The sequence below is a fragment of the Python bivittatus genome, unplaced genomic scaffold (genome assembly GCF_059951505.1).
Source record: "Python bivittatus isolate LINGU-HERP-01145 unplaced genomic scaffold, Pbiv_v1 ctg000700_np1212, whole genome shotgun sequence".
NCBI classification, from domain to species: Eukaryota; Metazoa; Chordata; class Lepidosauria; order Squamata; family Pythonidae; genus Python; species Python bivittatus.
This window is the reverse complement of record NW_028277098.1, coordinates 75765317-75785565: the sequence shown is the minus strand read 5'-3', so window position 1 is coordinate 75785565 and position 20249 is coordinate 75765317.

Below are 20249 nucleotides of genomic sequence, written 5' to 3'. Positions count from 1 at the left end.
CTCATTTGTTAGTTTATATTCTTTTTCATTGATGCAGCTTGTGTTGTCATACTTGCATTCATTCTCCCAAGATCTAGCACCAGTTTCTTTCTTTAGATAGATAATAAAAGAAAATCAGACATAAAAAGTAATGTTGATTATATCATTTTGTATAGAAAGGATTTTAAGGCATTTCCCCCCAAAAAATTAAGAACACTTTTCACCTTGGAAAAGGTCAATAATGATGCTAATGTGGAGCAGAATTCTGAAAATGACGAACTTTATATTGAACACCTCCAATTTGTGAAGGCCTAGTTAATATATAGATAGAAATGCCAATACCGGGAAAAGTATCAAAGCACCCATTCCAAGAGTAAAGTTTTAAAGCCTTATGAGCTTTGGAAAAGGCCATATGAAGGATGTTTTTATTCCTATATTCTTGTATACATATTATGGTTCTTTCACTGTTTCTTCAGGAATGTCCTCAATTAAACTCTGTTTGTAGATTTCTCTGAGAGTGTTAAGCATATAAATGAAAGTGACCCATACTTACAACATACTTGGATTCAGATCTCAGAGAAACTATAACTTGATCTATATGAAAAACAAATATCTGACAGCTTTTAACACTTGCATAAAATCTGAATACACAGGAATGCCTTTTGGCTTATCATCAAGTTCCTCAGTCTTCATGATACATATGAATCATATCTTTTATGAAATGTTGGTAAAAATCTGATAGTTTATATGGATGACTTGCTAATTTATTCTGAGGATCCAACTATCCACATGACACAGGTTCAGATTGTACTACAGCAACTTCATCAATACAAGCTAGAAAAACACGCCTTGGATTTATTTATTTTGGTTTATTTGGGATACTACATTTCTCCCAAGGTCATCCTGAAGGATCTTACTAAAGTAGAATCCATTCTGTCCATCCCAGCTCGCTCTCTCTCTACCCCCCCCCCTCCCAATTTGGAGTCTTAAGGACATATAATGTTATCTGGGATTTGCAAGTCTTTGTCATTACTTTCTTCCTTCCACAAAGGCTGTCACCCAGGAAAGGAGTTCTTTTGAAGTATGATTCTGATGCTCAACAGGCTTTTCCCTCATTCAGACAGACTTTTGTTTCACAGCCCTTTCTCCCCTCCAAACCCACCAGATCCCTCACACCCCTTTGCTATTCAAATGAATACATTTGATTTTGCATTAGGAACTGCTTTCTTACAGATAGTTAAGCACTTGGGAAATAGCTTATTGCTCTTGCCTTTTTTTCAAGACAACTCCTGTCAGCTGAAAAGAACGATGATGCTTTTAACAAGATGCTCGTGATCAGAGACACATTTCAATATTAGCACCCTCTCCTGAAGGAGCTTTGCATCCTATCAAAATTTGAACAGACTACAAGAGTTTGGAACACCTGCAGATTTCTCACAAGCTCACACAGTACCACATCAGGTGGGTACTTTTTTTTTCTTTCATTTTAACTTTCACATTGCCTATATTCCTAACTCAAAGAATAAGCAGGCTGATACTCTATCATACTTTCCTAATATTTCCTCCTACACTTTCCCCTTAACTCCTGTGACCTGAAAACTTTCTCCCTGCCACTTCCATCATTACAATATGTGAAACTCTCCTCACTGGAAGGCATATTCCTTCCCTCACATAGCAAATTTGCATCCAACAGCAGCATGACATAGATGTCACCCTGGGAAATACCATCATTGTTATGTAACTACAAGCAAGACAACTGGCTTGAACTTTTGCTTATAGCTGAGTTCACCTATAATAGCTCAATCTATTCTTTTGTCTTCTGTCTCAGTCTCTTCTCCTTCTCCTTCTCCTTCTCCTCCTCCTCCTTCTCCTCCTCCTCCTTCTCCTTCTCCTTCTCCTTCTCCTTCTCCTTCTCCTTCTCCTTCTCCTTCTCCTTCTCCTTCTCCTTCTCCTTCTCCTTCTCCTTCTGCATGACAGTGTTTCAGGCTTCAAACAAGCCTGAATGTACAATCTACATCTGTTTCTTAACCCTTCTCCACTCTCCTCCACTTCTGAGGCGTCTCACGTTCTCTAGGAAGTCCAAACAGCCTAGCAACTCCTAGGAACAATTAGATCTTGTTAAGCCATCCTAGAAATGGGCTACTGATCAACATTGCCAGGAAGCTCTGTCCCCATTGCTATTGGAGACCATGTTTGGCTTTCTACTAGATTCTTCCCTTTCATTTGAGCATCAAAAACCTGGATTCCAAGTTTCCAAATAAAAAGCTGGACTGCTCCTATTTGGCTTTTTCTCCTATTTCCTCCTGGCTTTAGAATGCCCTCAAGCTTTAGATTCAGCTTGCCCTCTGCTTTATACCTTGTACTGACCTCAATAGAACTTTATTATGTCAATGGTCATTCATAGCTCCCATTATTTTTATATTTTTCCAGTGGATATTCTTTTTCTCTCCCTCTAAGATAAGCCATCATGAGATCAGGACTATCACTAGGCAAATGTGTTGCCTATTGCTTGTTCATTCCACTTCACCTAGCCAAGGAGAGTAACATGCACAGCAAGATGATCACAAGAATACTCTACTAGCACTGATCAGATATTCCATGATCTGGCTCATGATCTGTGCCACAAAAGGGAAAGAATGCAAAAAACACAAACCACTTGTTCACAACAAGTTCCCCTGCTTTCAGAATCTGCATCAATCAAATGTTAATCACAAGAGGGCTGACATAATAGCTATAGTAGTCAATAGGAATTTGCTTGCTTTGATTCTGCCATTTGTAACAAGGGGGAGACAGTAGCTAATAGGTGTGCTTCGGGTATTGCTTTGATATTGATAGTTGCTTACTTTGATATGGGCATTTGTAACAAGGCATGAAAGCAGACAAAACCGGTGGTGGCCTGAAGGCCAGGAAGAACTGTGTTATCAGGGAGAGGAATTTGCAAGGCCACAATTCAGTGAGAAAGAAATCAGGCACCAAAATAGAAGGGGGGGGGAGCAAGAAGGGAAAAGTAGAGGGAAATTTATGCAGGCTTTAGTTTTAGCAATGCTTTGCTTTGAGCTGCATGTACCAACCCATAAAGGAGCATTTATCTGAACCAGGCCTGGTTTCATGAGAATTCTTCTGGATTGGGGTTTGGACTTTGTGGACTTGACATGTGCTAATATTCCCTGATCTACTTTTCATCTGAAGCAACAGTCACATAACACCTTGCAAGCACCTATATATGAGTATATATGAGAGCTACTCATAACTGTCATCCAGTTAGAACTAAATGCTTGGGTGAGAGACAGCACTAGAGGGAAAGCAAAATAAACGAGGGGAAAAGTAGAATCAGACACAAGCCTCATAATCTATTACAAGACAGCACATGTCTATTCTATCAGCCATGATTTTGGATTTGTCCTGGACAAGTTAATGAGTGGAAATCCTGAATTCTGCAAATACCACAACTCAAATATATATCATCTAGTGTATTCAGGCTGCACACATATTTGGACATTCATCCAATGTGAGGGTTACAGAACCTTGAATAATTCCATCTTAACTGGAGATGGGAAATAAACAGTTGATGTTTATAATTATATTAAAAGTATGCCTGATTCTTTGCTTTGCTTTGTCTGATCTACAAATCTCAGCTCATAAACAAATGAATTGACCATAACAGTTAAAGCCAGTTCTGTAGTATCAAATATATTAGGAAATATTGGCATAAAAGGAAATGAGGCAAAGATTAACTCCCTATTCTATAACAGCAAAACAAAAACAGAACCTATAACAGCAAAGAGAGAGAGATTAGGCAGAAATGAAAGCTAAACTTGTAAATCCAAGAGATTTGCGAAGTATGGAAAAGGTGTCACAGTTTGCTCCAATGATGATGGGGATTTGGAACTCAACACATTTTTTTTCAGTTTTTAAAAAAGCAGAGCCCTTGCATCTATTAGGCATCCAAGACTGATGAAAAACGCAAAGACGATTAGATTTTTTCCCATGAAAATTGCATTTGACAGAAATTGCAGAAATGGCAAAATTAACTTGCTTGATCAGGGAGAAGACCACAAGCACATTAGTCACTGGAAGTCCTTTATGGACTTTTTGCTGAAAATGGGAAAAAATGAACTGGTGACTTACGGATTTGATGATTAGAAAGGATAAAATATGAGAAGAAGGGAATGATGATGAAAGAGGGAGGACAGATGATAAATTATTTGTAACTGCTATAAAGAAGATTGGAAGGCAATTCTTTATATATTTCCTTTCCTTTCCTTTCCTTTCCTTTCCTTTCCTTTCCTTTCCTTTCCTTTCCTTTCCTTTCCTTTCCTTTCCTTTCCTTTCCTTTCCTTTCCTTTCCTTTTTCTTTCTTTTTTTTATTTACTTTTTCTGTTTATTCATTTGTTCTACATTTTTCTTTATTATTTTTCTTTTTTAAAATCTGTAGGTTTGTTTTTATTACTGTATAAAATCCTTTAATCAAAATTATAAAAAACAGAAAAGAAAATTGCAGTTTTATGTAACCAGCAACATCATTTTCTCAGATGAGCTTATACTGCAACGGTTCAGGAGCAAAGGTTCCTCTAGTACGATCTGCATGAGATGTACCACTCTTTTGTTTTATAATTAAGTGTTTGTAAAGTTATAGAGCTGGGAGGGTATATTTAAACCATGAATCCAAAGCAGATGAAAGCATCTGTGAAAAAGGTTATCTGGCGTTCATTTGAACACTTCACAAAGGAAGAATAAGGAAGTCCACCATCTCTCTGGATTTCGTGGAAGTATACATATCTGATCGGAGCATGCAATTACTGACCTTGAGTTAAGTGACCAAGAACACCAGAAGGACATTGTGTTTTACAGTTAGCAAAAAGCTCAAAAATAAAGAGATAGAAACCAAATATATGGCTTTCCTAGAGACTGAAGGAGCTGATTAAACTAAAATATATTTGGGACTGCAATGAAATGCACAGTTAAACAGCAGGAAGAGGAAAAGAAAGGTAAGAATAAAGGTAAGAATGTTTGATTTCCAGAAATGAAAAAGGGAAAAGAAAGGAAAAGGAAAAGGAAAAGGAAAAGTGGAATGGTTAGGACCTGGCAGCATAAATAGAAACTAAGGTATATAAGGGAAACTTGAAATGATTTGCAAGGATAGGCAGATCAGAATAAACTCTGTGTGTGATGATAGCACATGTATTTACTTATTATTCCATTCCAAATGTTCTGTGATAAAACCTGAACACACAGACACAGACACACATGTATGGTTATACACAGCTTTCCATAACATGTCATTTTATACAGGTAGTCCTGGCTTAATGACCACAACTGGGACCAAAATTTAGGTCACTAAGTGATGTGGTCATTAAGCAAATCATCACATGATTGTTTCACTTAGTGACTGCAATCTGGGTTGCCATCATTAAGGGAGAATCATGGGTCATTAAGACAGTCCCAGGTAAGGAACATGGGGATGACTTGGTGGGGGGCATAAGGTGGCGAAGCCTGGGGAGGCCTGGTGCAGGCCACATATGTTCGGGGGGGTGCTGCAATGTGGCGCAAAGCTGCAGCCACCCCTGGAAGCCTCAGCCACCCCAACCTGGCCCAGCAGTGCTTATGATTTCAGGGGCACTGCAACTTCCTTGACCTGCCTTCACCACCTCACACCATTCCCTAAGCTGCATCTCTCATTCCTTCCCCAAGCCAGCATCCCATTACTTCCCCAAGCCGCACGTCCCATAGCTTCTGCAATCTGGCATCCCATTCCTTCCCCAAGCCATGCATCCTATACCTTCTACAAGCCAGGATTCCATTCTCGCAAAACTTGGGGAAGACCAGAAGGTTTCTGAAGGGTCATGAGAATGACACACTGGCTTGCAAAAGAATGAGACATGCTGATTTGGGGAAGGACTAGGACACTGGCTTGGGGAAAGAATCAGAGGTGTGGCTTGGAGAACAGCATAAGGTGGCGAAGGCCAGCAGTGTGGGGCTTGAGGTGGCATTTCTCAGTGGCAGCAGCAGCACTGGGGCTGAGGTTGAGGCCTGGGGACAGTGGCAGCTGGTTGAAACTGCTGAAGACCTCAGGCCTTTACTTCAGCTCCAGTCCCAGTGCTGCCGCTGATGAGTGCCACTGTGCAGGACGGCCAAAAAAGCATAGATGGGGGTGGAGATAGATGGGTGGGGGGACGTGCAGCACCCCTGTGGTTGTAATTGTGAGCAGGCTGCTAAAGGCCCGAATTTTGATCATGTGACCGCAAGAGTGCTGCAACATCTGTATCTTCAGGCATGGGTGGTAAGTCCATTTTTTCAGACTGTCATAATTTCAAACTGTCACTGAATTAATGGTCGTTAAGTGAGGACTACCTGTATCTAGCTTTTTAATAGATTGAATATAATATATGCTATATATATGGTGTTCTTGATGGCAATTTCCCACAGTATACTTATTTTATTTTGTTTTCTACAAACATTTGAACCAAGAACAGTGGATGGAATTTTGGATACTAGCAATGGCCGAAATTACACTTAAATCTATATTGGTGGATGACACCATTTTTTTCATCTACAAGCAAGTAGTAGTGCAGACTGAAGGACTGACAGCAGAAACAATGGGGAAAAAATGAGAAAGAAAAAAATAACATGATAAAATTTGGAATGTGATAGTTCCAAATTCAGGAATTGCTCTTTGCAATAATGGTACATTCTAAGACTACTTGTTGAGAAACTGTGATGAGAAAACATAAATCTATCATTTACTAGGAGACCTAGCTATAGCGGTACCTAAATAAAAAAGAAGTGCAAAGGAAGAAATTAATGTAACATAGAGCAAGTCTCCTGCTTTTTTTTTTTTTTTTTTTTTGGTCATTTGATCTGATGGAATATAATTTGCTTTTGAAATTTTAATAAAAAATACCAGATTTTTGGTGAAATTTCATTGCACAAAATAGAAATTATGTTTCTTTTAGGCATTTATCTGAATAAACTAATTGTGGATCTTCTAAATATACAGTAGAACATAAACATTTACATAGGCATACATTTTCCAAAATCAATAGAAGCAAATATGTGTAGCTCAGGGTGGAACTGTGGAGTCCTTGGGGTTCTCTGAGCTTGGTTGTTTTCTTGCAAACATTTCATTACCCGGCTAGGTAACATCTTCAGTGCACTGAAGATATTACCTAGCCGGGTAACGAAACATTTGCAAGAAAACAACCAAACTCAGAGAACCCCAAGGACTCCACTTTCCAAAATATTAAAAGCTAGTTTGCAACTAGAAAAAAGCATGCGTGAGCATTTTACTGTTGAAAAATACTTGCAAAAAGTGTGCAATCTAGGAAAAGGGCGTATATAAAATTGGATATTTGCAAAAATGTAAACAAAAAGTCATATTAATAATTATGTAGGCTTTTTCTACCAAACAAATGAGGTCAAAGAGAATGTGCATTTGGTAAAGGAAAATTTCAACAAAAATAAAAATGGCCGAATCACCCCTCCTTACTTTTTCCCTACCAGGTATATTACATAGGATTTCAAACTAAGAATTAGAGATGGAATCCCAGTTGTGCATTGAATGCTTTAAGGAGGGAACAGAATTGGCTTCACACAGATAATGGCTAGAAATTCCTTATTATTGGGGGAAAAAGTTTCCATGTAGGAGGAATATGGTCCAAGATATAAATCACTATCATTGGTCTTGCCACGTATGTAATGAGTTCAGAGAACAAATGCTGTACACCTGAGATTAAAAAAAAGAATTTTTTACTTCAGTCAACAACAATGTAATCTGTTTGGCTTAGTGGCAATTACTGAAAACCATTTAGCTGACATTATACATATTTGCTCTGCAGACTCAAAGGCAACCTAAAAGCAGGAGCTTCATGTTTTGGCTGCCACTTGTTTTTAATTGTGGACTGGATTCATTTTATTGCTGTGGTTTCTAAAGTGTGAAGCAGGCAGACTGCCCTAATGAGGTTGGGACACTTGCCAGGAAGATACAAAATTCTCACTAATCCTTCTCAGTGAATTTCTTTTTTGTGTCAGACTCATGCATGAAGTTAGCAAACAAAGTAAGGGTTGCTGGAGTGAATGCGCAATGGTCCTAATGCAATAGAGAGTAAATCAATCTTAATGCTATTAGCTGGGCCTGGACTTTAGGATAACTCGCCTCAAAAAACAGCTGACCTCTACAATGTGCCTGGAGATGTCTCTCATTCATTCATTCATTCATTCATTCATTCATTCATTCATTCATTCATTCAATTTTTTTTATATAAAAAGAAGAAAAAATACATAAATGTGGTTTAACAAAAAAGTGAAAGAAAAATACAACAGAGGAAAAAAGTTAATATTATATATATTGTTATATATCATTATAACAATAAACAATTTCAATTCCATATATGCTTGTCTAATACAAATATTATTCAAGTACATATATATTTCTAATAGATTTATATGACTATCATGTTTTTTTTAACCTACTGTATTTTGTATAAATGAGTCCTATATTTCACTATACTTGTCCATACAAAGTCTATGTCTATGGGCATTCCAGTCATAAGTGGCAAGCGCAATCAGGTCTTCAACCCATTGAATAAATGGGGCCATACATTTATCTTTCCAATGCCGCAATATCAGTATTTTGGCCATAGTAAGGGCATGGAGAATCCATTTACATTGTCCAGATGTCAAGTTCCATGTACTAGGTATATAGTTCAAAAGAATATTATCCTCTGAAAATGTTAGCTTTTGTTGCACAATCATATTTATATAGTCCACTACTTTCTCCCAAAACCTAATAAGTATAGGACATTGTAAGAACATATGTTTTAAAGAGGCATTGTCCTTATTACATCTCCAACTAAATGCTGTTTTTGACAATCCTTTTCTATACAGGTGCAGTGGAGTCCAATCAATTCTAAATATTATTTTTGTTGTTTAAGTCATAGTTTAAGGCCCATTGACACTCTTGCTATAGAAGTTAAGACACTCTTCCATGGTCTAGGCTGGAGACGTCTGTCTTGATACTGCCCAAGCTCACTGCTCCACCTGACAATTAATTAATTTTTTTTTAATCATAGTAAACCATAATGGGGAGAGGCATGCAACTCATTTTTCATTCCAAGCATGCATCCAAGCTCTGTGAAAGCCCACAGGCCTTATTAGAAAAGAAAAATTATGAATGACTGTAGTCCACTTATTTATTTATTAATTTATTTATTGTGGATTCTTTGCAGCTTTATCCCACCTGTTCTATCTGAGCATGTGTGTGTGGGGGGGGGGGGAGGGCTGTCTCTCCTAATTTTATCCCCAAATAGTATGCTTTGAAGTAAGAGAATGACTGCTTGAAGTCCCCCAGTGAGCTTTGTGGTTGCAAGGGGATGCTAGAACCTGGATTTTCCCATTCTAAATCCTAGTTCTTCTCCACCAGACTAGACTGAGCTCAGCTACCCAACAAAACTACAACTAGCTATGGGTAGTACGAAACATCCTGAGGTTAGGAAGGTGTAATGGAACAATCTCCCCAATTCCAATTATGTGTGTGTGTGTGTGTGTGTGTGTGTGTGTGTGATTGGCCATGCCGCTGATGACAGCCATTTTATCAGCTGGCATGCAACTCATGATAGCTATTTTGTAACAATACCTACAACATTTTTGGAACATTGTCCCTGGCATAACACAGAACGCTAATTATGGCCATCAGCACCAGTCAATTGTATATTCTGTTTTAACTGTATTAATAGCAATTCATGAGTTAAAGCAGAAGAGGCCATTTTAAAGCTGGAAAGACAAAATGATTGAAAACTGCATTATTCTCATCAGTGTTATGAAAATCCAGTTTGCCTTCCATGTTCCCATTTTCAGCAAGTCCTTCTTTGTCCCTGTAGGTCTTCAGCTCTGAAAACAAAGCCACACTGAATGGAAGCTTTCTTTACCAGGCCTTCTATACACTGTCTTCAGTACAGTCACACTGATTTGTCAATTTGGGGGACCTGACTCCAACATCTGTCCATACTTTATAGCATGTTCTAAAATGCCTGAGAACCGGATGGCTTTAAGTCCTTCACTTGTCAGCATTAATCAAGCATAAAAGCAAGTGACAAGCAGATTTTGCTGATTTAATGAATAATTCCAGCTCATTTGGTCCATCTAATTCAAACTATTACAATTGAATATGAACTGACTACTGACTGTCCCAGCTCATCTTTGTCAATATATCTAGATACAGGTCAGTGCAGGTAATCAGGTTTAGAGAAGTTCAGAATGTTGCTGAGCCTTTCATACATCTATGGATGCATGCATTGTATATTTCACTTCACATTTTGCCCTTGTCATTATTGTGAAGCATCTCTGTTGGACAACAAACCTTTCATCTCTACTGGCTGTGCATAAAAGCAATCCTTTTGTCATTTTTATGCTACCTTCAGTAGACATCAGGTCACTGAAGGGAATGCATTCACAATAAACTATTTAATAAGCAAAAACAACCCTATCGATCTAGTTTGAAATGGCCTTCCAACTGATCCTATTCAGTGTACTTATTTTCTGGAAGTTAGAAATTATTATCACAGACCTTTGCAAGCAATAGAGAGATAAGACCTTAAGTCTTGCAAATGCTACACTTTTACAAACAAACAAATGGGCATCACATGTGAAGGATAGGAAGTGAAAAATTATAGTCCTTGCCACAGGATTTAATTTATCAACAGAAAGGCACTTAAAGGTTATCAATCTTTCCCAACCTCACAGATAATTGTCCCTGAAAATTAAATACATTGAATAACTCAGGAAGGAGGAAATTGGAAGTTGAAATTTCTGAATATGGTATATCCAATAAACAGAAGCAAATATGATAAGAAACAGCCTTGAAGGTTGATTATTGTTTTTGTCCAGAAAAACAAATGTTTATTGCCACTATAAATTATCTGAATGGAATATACAGCCTCAAAGAGTTACTTTGGACATGATTAGGCCATCATTTATGCTCTGACTGATTTTCATGTAAAGTGAGAAAAAAGAGGTACAAAGGTCAAGTGAAAGGAGAGATGAACCATCTCTTGTCCCATGCTTTACTTTCCTGCAGCTGGTACTTCTAAGTCAGGGGTAAGCAACCTCAGTTCTGAGGCCCCCTAACATATTTGATGTGTGGGAGGGAGCTCTGGAGCAACTACTTAGCCACAATTGCTAAAAATTGGTTGGTGTAGTTTTCTTCCATTTTGACGTGGAAACATTAAGAAATGATTATATAAGTCACAAGATGGCTTAGCCACTTTAAAAAAAAAAAAGATTTTCCCCAAACTTCAATTAAAAGGACTCAAAAATCCTTGTCTTGCCTGCTCTGCATAATACTGTACTTCCCCTTCACACACTCACACACTGGGATCCTTGGACGGAAGGCCTGTGGGAGGAAGCTTAGATCTACTTTGTCAAACAGCTACATGTGTGCAGGCAAAGCTGCAAAAAGGCAAAGTGATTTGCCTCAATTAAGTATATTAATTGCCGCCAATCCTTCCTGTTGTCTCTTAATATCTATCACTTGCAAAAACCAGAAGAGGCTTCTGCATAGGTGCTGGGCAGGTGCATAAGCCTCCTCCAGGTTATCTTCAGATCTCCTCTTAGCATCCAGCTTCCAGCTTTTGCAAGTGCTGGAAAACAGCAAGGAGGGGTTAGGAAGGAGAGCAAGGCAAAGCAACATGATCACTGGTCTGAGAAGCAAGGGGCACAATGCTTCATGAAGCAGCTTCAAGGGGAAGCTTCACTTGGATTTCAGATCAAAGCTGAAGATCTTCAAACTGTACTGGATACCCTCTATCCATCAAATGGCTGCCCACTCCCGCTTTGGGTCATATGTACTGCTGAGCTGCAATTTGCTACACTCCCATCCAACTGTGAATGATGTTGGAGATGTAGCGGAATAATATTTGAAGAACCAAAGGTTCCCCATCTCTGATCCATGTACTTTTTTTCTTTCCTGTCTTTCTGGGAAATGATCTTGGAGATAGGTAAACTGCCTGGATGAACAGAGGAACACACAAAATGTACACATACTCTGGTAAACACCTTTGTCCTCTTCACAGTATCTTTCATGTATTCACAGGTCACATGGAAAAGAATTTAGAAATGGCCTTGGGGATAGAGAAGGAATGAATGAGCTTGCTTCATTCTAGAGATTAATCAAGCTTTTTTTACAAGCATAAACTCACACAGCACAGAACGTGCTGCCTAAATATTCTTCATGATGTAATTTCTTAAAAGTCAGAATTATTATGGTGGTTGTGGATTTTAAATACTGATGTTACTTCTTGGCTTTAGCTTAAAGCATTTGGTTGATGTGAGATTTTGATATTCTGCTTTTTATATATACTGTCATCATTGTGGGCATGAGCTAAATGTGACATCTCACCTCAAGCATGGGCATGCACTGGCAGGCCTGAAAAGCATGTAAAAGGATGCTAGTTGGAGGGATGGTGGCTGAAGGATTTCTTTCCTTCTGACAGGAAAGGATCAGCGAAGAGACAGCTTAACAAAGCCAACCAACTTTCACAAGGCTAAACTGACTGGCAAATAACATTATTACAAGTACTATCTTTTTCTTTCTCTCTCTCTCTCTTGCACACCAAATTGTCCTGCTTTGCACCCTCAGTAAGGCATTCCTTTCAATGATGATGATGATGATCAAAACCTTACCCTGAATGTATGCAGGGAAGCTGTCAAGACGTCTCTTTCCTTCTTTGCCCAATCTCCAGGCAACTGTTCAGGACTGACAAGACTGACTGAGCAAAATTGTACAGCCCATGAATATGTTTTGCCACATAAATCTGATTAAGGCACTCTGGAAGAGAGAGGGAGAGAGAGATGACAGTTTTGACATTAAGAAGTGAAGATGGCTTAATCTCCATCTGTGTTACAATTCTTGATGCTTTTCTGTTATTCCAAGTATTCCAGATCATCTGGAACATTCATTCTTTCATGGTTGCTATTCTGAAGATTCAGGGAGCTTTTATAAAGTGATACGTTATTGTATTCAATGGTAGAAAGGATTTGTGCTCACCCAAGAGGGCATATGCAGTTTTTCCAGTCCCACAGGTTCTGTACCATACTCTGTATGAGTCTGAGCAACCTTCAGTTTTCACAAGAAACTTTTTAAAGGACACTTAAATAACCTGTAGAACATTATGGGTTGGAAATGTAGCATCTGTGCATGCCAAAATGCCTACATATTCCTAGTTGGTATCTGTGGAGCCCCCAAATTAAATTAACTTAAAAAAGAATAACCCAGATCTCATGAGGTCATCAAATTGCATCAGAGTTCAGTATTGTCATGTGAGATCTTACAAGATCTCAAGAGTAAGATACAATTTTATGCATTTAATTTTTAATTTCATTTCTTTTGTAGCTGGCATCTGAAAAGATTGCCATTTCCTGACCTAGATGGAAATGGAATGAATTCATCACTATCAGGATGAAAGAAATAGGATAAAAATTAATATGAAAAAAAGTGATACCTAGCTGGAAAGTAAAACAAAGCTTGATGAATCTCTAGAATGATGCAGTCTTCAGATTTTGAAGTCCTTTTAAAAGGTAGAGGTTAGTTGGTTACGTTGTTCATTTGTTTTTACCACTACCAATGGGCATTGTCATTTTTTTAAGCTTAATTTTGAAAAAAAAGAAATCCTTGCTATATGATGTAAGCCGCCCAGAGTCCCCCATTGTGGGGAGATGGGCGGGGACAAGTTTACTAAATAAATAAATAAATATGAAAATATTTTGGGCAGTTTTAGTCCAATGAAGTCTCTATTAAATAAGAGATTTGATTAAGTTGATTAGGCTGCTAGTGGCCTGGATCTTCACAGTCTGATATGATCTGTGTACATGCCTCAAGTGAATATAGGATTGCAGGCTAAATCTCCTATCAGCTGTCAAGATCACAAAGATTCTATGACATATCATCTCAATAGTGCACCCCAATAGAGACCCAGTTTGGTGTAGTGATTAAGGCATCAGGCTAGAAACCAGGAGACTGTGAGTTCTAGTCCTGCCTTAGGAATGAAGCCAGCTCAGTGATCTTGGGCTCTCAGCCCTGGGAAGAAGGCAATGGAAAATCCCTTCCAAAGATTTTGCCAAGAAAACTGCAGGAACTAGTCCAGGCAGTCACCAGGAGTCAACACTGACTTGATGGCACAAAAACATACACAAAAATTTACCCAGATAATGTAAGTGTGATTAACTCACTTACTGGCCCAAATACATCCAGTACCTGTATTTAGTGGGGATTTGAATCTGGCCTCTGTAGTCCCAGTTTGTCATGTACACTAAAGTTGGTTTTATCAGAAATTTTGGTCTTACTGAAATCAAGGTAATTGTGTTTGGATCAGGTGATGATCAGTGAGGGATACTATTTTATTCCTGAAACTACAGAGTTGTAATGTTAGCATGCACATCACATGCCTGATTGTAGCTTCTCAGCTTTTATTGAGAGAAAGAGCCTGAAAAGACAAACTGATTTATTTGATCTTGTACCTGTAGGCCAGCTGGAATTGCCTTGAAAACAACATTGAGCTACCATCTGAAGGAAAGGAAAAAAGGAGGAAGATCTGAAAAGTATTCCTTCTCTTTTTGATCTCTCTTATTCCTTGAAAAAGAGAGTTTGTCAGCATGTTAAAGAAATGAAAGTGAGCAAAAGACAGGTCCATCAGGAGGGTCGTCTTAGACGCCAAGAAACATGAAGCCCAACAGAATCCAAACTGAAATTAGATCTTTAAGCAATATAGGTCTGGGACTGAGGGAAAGCCTACAGCAAGTACAAAGAAATCCAACTTTTTCATCAAATATATTAGAGCTGATTTTGCAGTCACCCATAATGCAAAGAATACTATTCACTGTTTGTTTGTCTTTGAAGGATGTGCCAATCAGAGTAAATATTAGTTTTACATACGCTATAAGACAAAATGGTAAAGTTCTAAGATAATAGAGTAGATGAGATCACTTCAGAAGCCAGTTGGGAGACATCATCTTTAATCCATCCCTCATTAAGTAACACTCATCCTTCCCCCGTTGTGCTGACTTCCCAGTTACATATATATATATATATATATATATATATATATATATATGTATGTGTGTATGTGTGTATGTGTGTATGTATGTATATGTATGTATAGTGAGGTATTCTAGTGATGCAGAACTTTAACTTGGACACAAATGCTTTCAAAATCTTCCACCAGATCTATGGACACAGAAATAAGGTCTATGGATAAGGTGTCTGAATTCCCCCATGCTAAAGAGAAATTCCCCACGCTAAGGAGAAATGTTCTTAAGGACAAGCTTCTGCTATGGGGCAATCACTGAAGAAGACAAATGGGAAGGATTTCCTCATGATGCTTTCCTCTGTGTTTTAGATGACATGTGAGCAGCCAGGGAGGCAATGGAACCATGGAGTGAATGCATTTTATTTGTAATTAAATTATAGGAATTATTTCTTAAACTATATGTATGCTGCTGCATTTCCATATGCAAATTTTATATACAGTATATCTGTGTCTTTTGGGGGGGGGGGGAGGATCTTACCTAGCTTACCATTCTTTAGAATGAGAGCACCTAAATCAATCCAGCCAGAATTTTTCTTGCCTCCCTCTACTTTATAGGCCCCCCTCCCTCTGTAATATTAGGCAGATTTAGATGGTCCTTGCAATATTTTATAGCCATCATCACTATAAAGTTCCTTCCTGTATTGCAATGTATGTTTTTATATTTCACTTTTTAACTTCTCTTCCTTGCTTAGCATATGGAGACACCAAAATGAGAAAATAAAACTCTTTCTCAGCTAAATCTAAATAAAACATTACTGAACCACCATTTGTTGTGATAATGGAAAGGCTTTTTTGTGATTAATTACCAGGTTATTTCACAAATATGACCAAATTATATTAGCTGTTTCCTTCAGCCAAATACCAGAACAAATGCCTTTATTTTGCAAACTAATCAGTTCTATTTAAAAGGCCCATTCAACACACAGCATCATGGATATGGCAGTTTCCTAGTTATCAAGATTAAAAAGAATCTGTGGTTGTTAAGAAGACCTTAGAAAGAGTGTGCCGTGCTGATCGGCTCCTTTCAGACTGTGATATTTGATTAATGATATCTGGTTAAGTATCTTATCACAGCATTTCTTTATTGATTCTGACAACCAATTTCAATACGTAGGATAATATCTACGCCTAAATTTAGAAAACGTGCTGCAAAGCAATGTTTAATTGATTGGTGAGAAATGTTGTTAGCACATATATCAACAACTGTGTACCTGGGTTGTCAGAAACTATTTACAAATATGAATGATGCATTCAAGAGGTTTTAGCCCTGCTAGAATTGCTTATGTCATGATGTCACCACCCTGACAAGTTTAGCAGAGAACGGGTTCATCACTGAGGATATTGGGGAAACTGTCCATTGATTTATTTTCAACAGAAATGATTCTGTCTGCCAAAGCAAAATTTGTCATAGTACAAATGGACACATAATTCATGGAGCCCATGTCTATCTAGAAGTACTCCACGGGTCCAAAATGAGGTGGAAAATGAACTTATGTGTTTAAAGAAACCATACATTTGCGATATTTAGCTAGGTAGCTAGGTATTTGGAAATGTTACATAAAGAAAGCATATTAGGGACTGTTACCTATAGAGAAGCATGTACTGGAAAAAAATTAGTACAAGTTAATACTTTAAGGGAAAAGGACAGAAGAAAAGAATGTATACTCATGCAACACTGTTATGGATAGGATATACACAAATCAGTACATCCTTACTATGGTGAGACATAAATCACAGATACACTATCTATAGCAGTGTTTCTCAACTTTGGCAACTTTAGCATGTGTGGACTTCAACTCCCAGAATTCCCCAGACAGCCTTCTGGGGTCCCAGCACCTCTGGAGGGTATGAGGTTGGGGATGATTTATAGATGCATTCCATGTAAACACAGAATAAATTATCTCTAATTCTAGCTCTTTGCATATTTCATTTCAGATAACTTCTCCTTTGGGAAATAGTTAACTGATACTTTAGGTATACTGCAGATGCAGCTAAAACTTGTTATTGACTTTTGAGGCTAACAGACTATCTGAGAAATCACAGAATGTTCTCAATGTCAATTTAATTTGATTCCCAAAAATATTCTTCTTAGATTCCTTTTCAGTATTTATTTCCTTTTTTGTATTCTTCACAGGCTTTATTGCCCTGAAGTGTGAATGAACTGAACATGTTCATATTATTAATTAGAATGAAGGGTCATAGTCTGATTTGGACATGGTTAGTAATTTGACTTGTTGAGATGGTCTTGCCTTGTTACTGAATTTGCACACTTGTCAGTGGCACCTAGTGAGTTTAGCAAGACTGCTGGGACCATATGATTTTTCTTGATCACTTCTACAAGGCAGAAAAGATAGAACAAGTCACACCAATTACTCTTCTTGACTTTAAACTATCCAAATTTATGAGCGGCTGTCAGATTCTATGGTTTAATTTTTTTCTTACTGAAAAAGGATAAACTGTTCTCCTTTTATATACACTGGGTACATCAATCATATGGAAATCCTGTCTCCCCACCCAAGCTTGCACAAATTACTGTGCCTATTTATTCATTTATATATTTATAATCTGCCTAATAATACGAATGTGGATGCGAGACAAAAAGAATGAGAGTGATGTCATAAAGGGCTCTTTTACATGCAGATAATACAATTAAATATAGCAGATTCATGTGGCAGTTCTGGAGTCACCAGTATAAAAAAAACCCTGCTTCAAAACTTTTATTAAAAAGGTATGTGGGAAAGAAAAAATAATAATCTATTAAAATAACCTAGGTAATGACAAAGCCATCTGGCCATTTTTAAGGATCAGCTGAAAGAAATTGGGATAATCACAAAATAACACAATCCTACACACTGACTTGAAGCAATTAATTCAGTTGTGCTGGCTTCAGTGGATACATCTATGGCAGTGTTGTCCAAACTTGGCCACTTTAAGATGAGTGGACTTCAACTCCCAGAATTCCCCTGCCAGCCATGCTAGCTGGGGAATTCTGGGAGTTGAAGTCCACTCATCTTAAAGTGGCCAAGTTTGGACAACACTGATCTATGGGATTGTACTGTAATGGTTATAATATAACAGTGTTTTCAGCAGGACCTTCTCAGGGGCCCGCCAAATCAAAATTATTTGCCAGATATTGAGGATATTTGCAAAAATTGAAAACAATGTCACTCTTCTCATTATTTTTTCTTATTTGTCAAAATATAGGGGTTTTCCTGAAAAATATTTTATTTATGTTAATATCTAATGAGTTTAATGTTATTATTTTTACATGATTCAATAAATAATATTCTACAAATGCATCACTTTTAATTTTTTATATATGTAACCCATACAAACAAAAGCTCTTTTGTCCTCCATAATTTTTTAAAGTGGGAAGGTGTCCTGAAAGCAAAAAGTTTAAGAAACTCTTCAGTATAGCAAACTGCCAACCCTTGACTACTTTCAAATGTGCTATTCCCTTCCAAAATCAAATGAGATTAGATCAAAATATATTCAAACTCTAGACACTGAATTAAAAAAAAAACCTGAATTCATGGATATAGTCCACCTTCCTTGTAAGTTTTGATGATATATTAAGCAGAGAATATGCTGAGGTCTTAAATTTACCCTTTTCATCTTTATATTAAAAACTCACCACACCTTTATTGTAGGTACTGTGAGAAGGCAGGGAGAAGTGAGGGCCTCAAACGAACCATGTTTGCTAGGGGAGAGCGCTGTGCACCATGGGGCAGCCTTGAAGGGGACGGCAGGAGGGAGGATGGGCAGAAGGCACACTCGCACCAGAGTGGAGAGGGATGGCAGGAGGGAGGAAAGACTGCAGGCAAGAGGCACGTTCGCACCAGAGTGAAGAGAAATGGCAGGGGGTGGCTGTCGGGTCAAGTGGGGATTGGAATGTGTATTGCACTGATTGAGTGGAATGTCTGCGGTTTTGCGGTTAATTAGCGGTGCTCCGGGGCGGTAAAAAAGGTGAGATTGTGAGCCAAGCCCTCGTAGGAGGGGGAGGACAGATAGGGGGTATAAAAACCTGTCAGACCTTGCTTCGGGGTTCCTCCATTGCTGCGGGAGGGACCCACCTTTGCAAACGTGCCCAATAAAAACTTCTGTCTACTGGACAACCGAACCCGTGTCTGTCGTTTTCTGACAAAATTGGCGAGCCAGCCAGGAGTCCTCGACATGGACCGGACTGTGGGGAACCGGTGAATAATCAGCCGTAACACCCCGTTGAGGTGTCTCCCGTTTTCCCCGGAGTTGGGTCCGGGACGGGACTCCAATCGCTAGTCAGACAGAAGTAAAGAGGAAGTCGGCCGACGAGGGGACCTCCGGGAGGTCTGGTGAGTACAGCCTACCCATAATCTCAGGGAGATTAGCGTGGTTACGAGGCGTTGGACGCCGCAAGGGGACAGAAGAGTCGGGGACCTTCTGTAAGGTGGGAAACGTAGTCAGAAAGGATGGGTAAGGCGCAGAGTAAGAGTGTAAGGCCAGGGGCCAGTGGGAAAAACGCAGTAGGGGGAATCTCCACGGATTCTCCATTAGGACAATTGTTGCAACAATGGGAGACACCCTGTTGTGTCCATTCACCAGGGGTCTGGAAAAACCGACCATGATAACTTTGTGCACTAAAGAATGGCCAAAATATCCACTAGTGGACCCCGAATTCCCCTACCATTGGGATACTCTTGGAATCCCCAGTAATTACTGGGTGACCCAACTAAAAAAAAACTACATTGTGGAACATAAAATGTTAACACAGGAACCCTATGTGGAAGTCTGGTTCCATGTTCATTGGGAGGGGCCTCGACCCAAGTTAGCCAAAATTTTTGTCCAAAAAGAACAGGAGGATGAGGAGGACCTCTGGCTGACTGGACCTCAATGGGGGCCGCCACCTCCTCCTCCTCCTCCTCTTCCTACTGCTCCCCCTCCGGCGCCCCCACCCTATCCCGGGCTGCGGAAAGAGCTGGACCAGCTGAACCAAGACATTCAGAACTTGCCCTTTATTCTAAGGTCGGCCAGTGCCTTCCCCGTCCTGGAGGTCCCGAACGGAACGAACGCACAGGGGGTGGCCGTCACCAGTTATGTAACGGTTCCCATCAAACCCAATGAGTTGAGGGAATTAAAAAAGACCCTCCCTCGTATGCAAGAGAACGCCCATACCGCCGCCGAACAATTGGAACTTTTTCTTGGCCCGGTGGAATA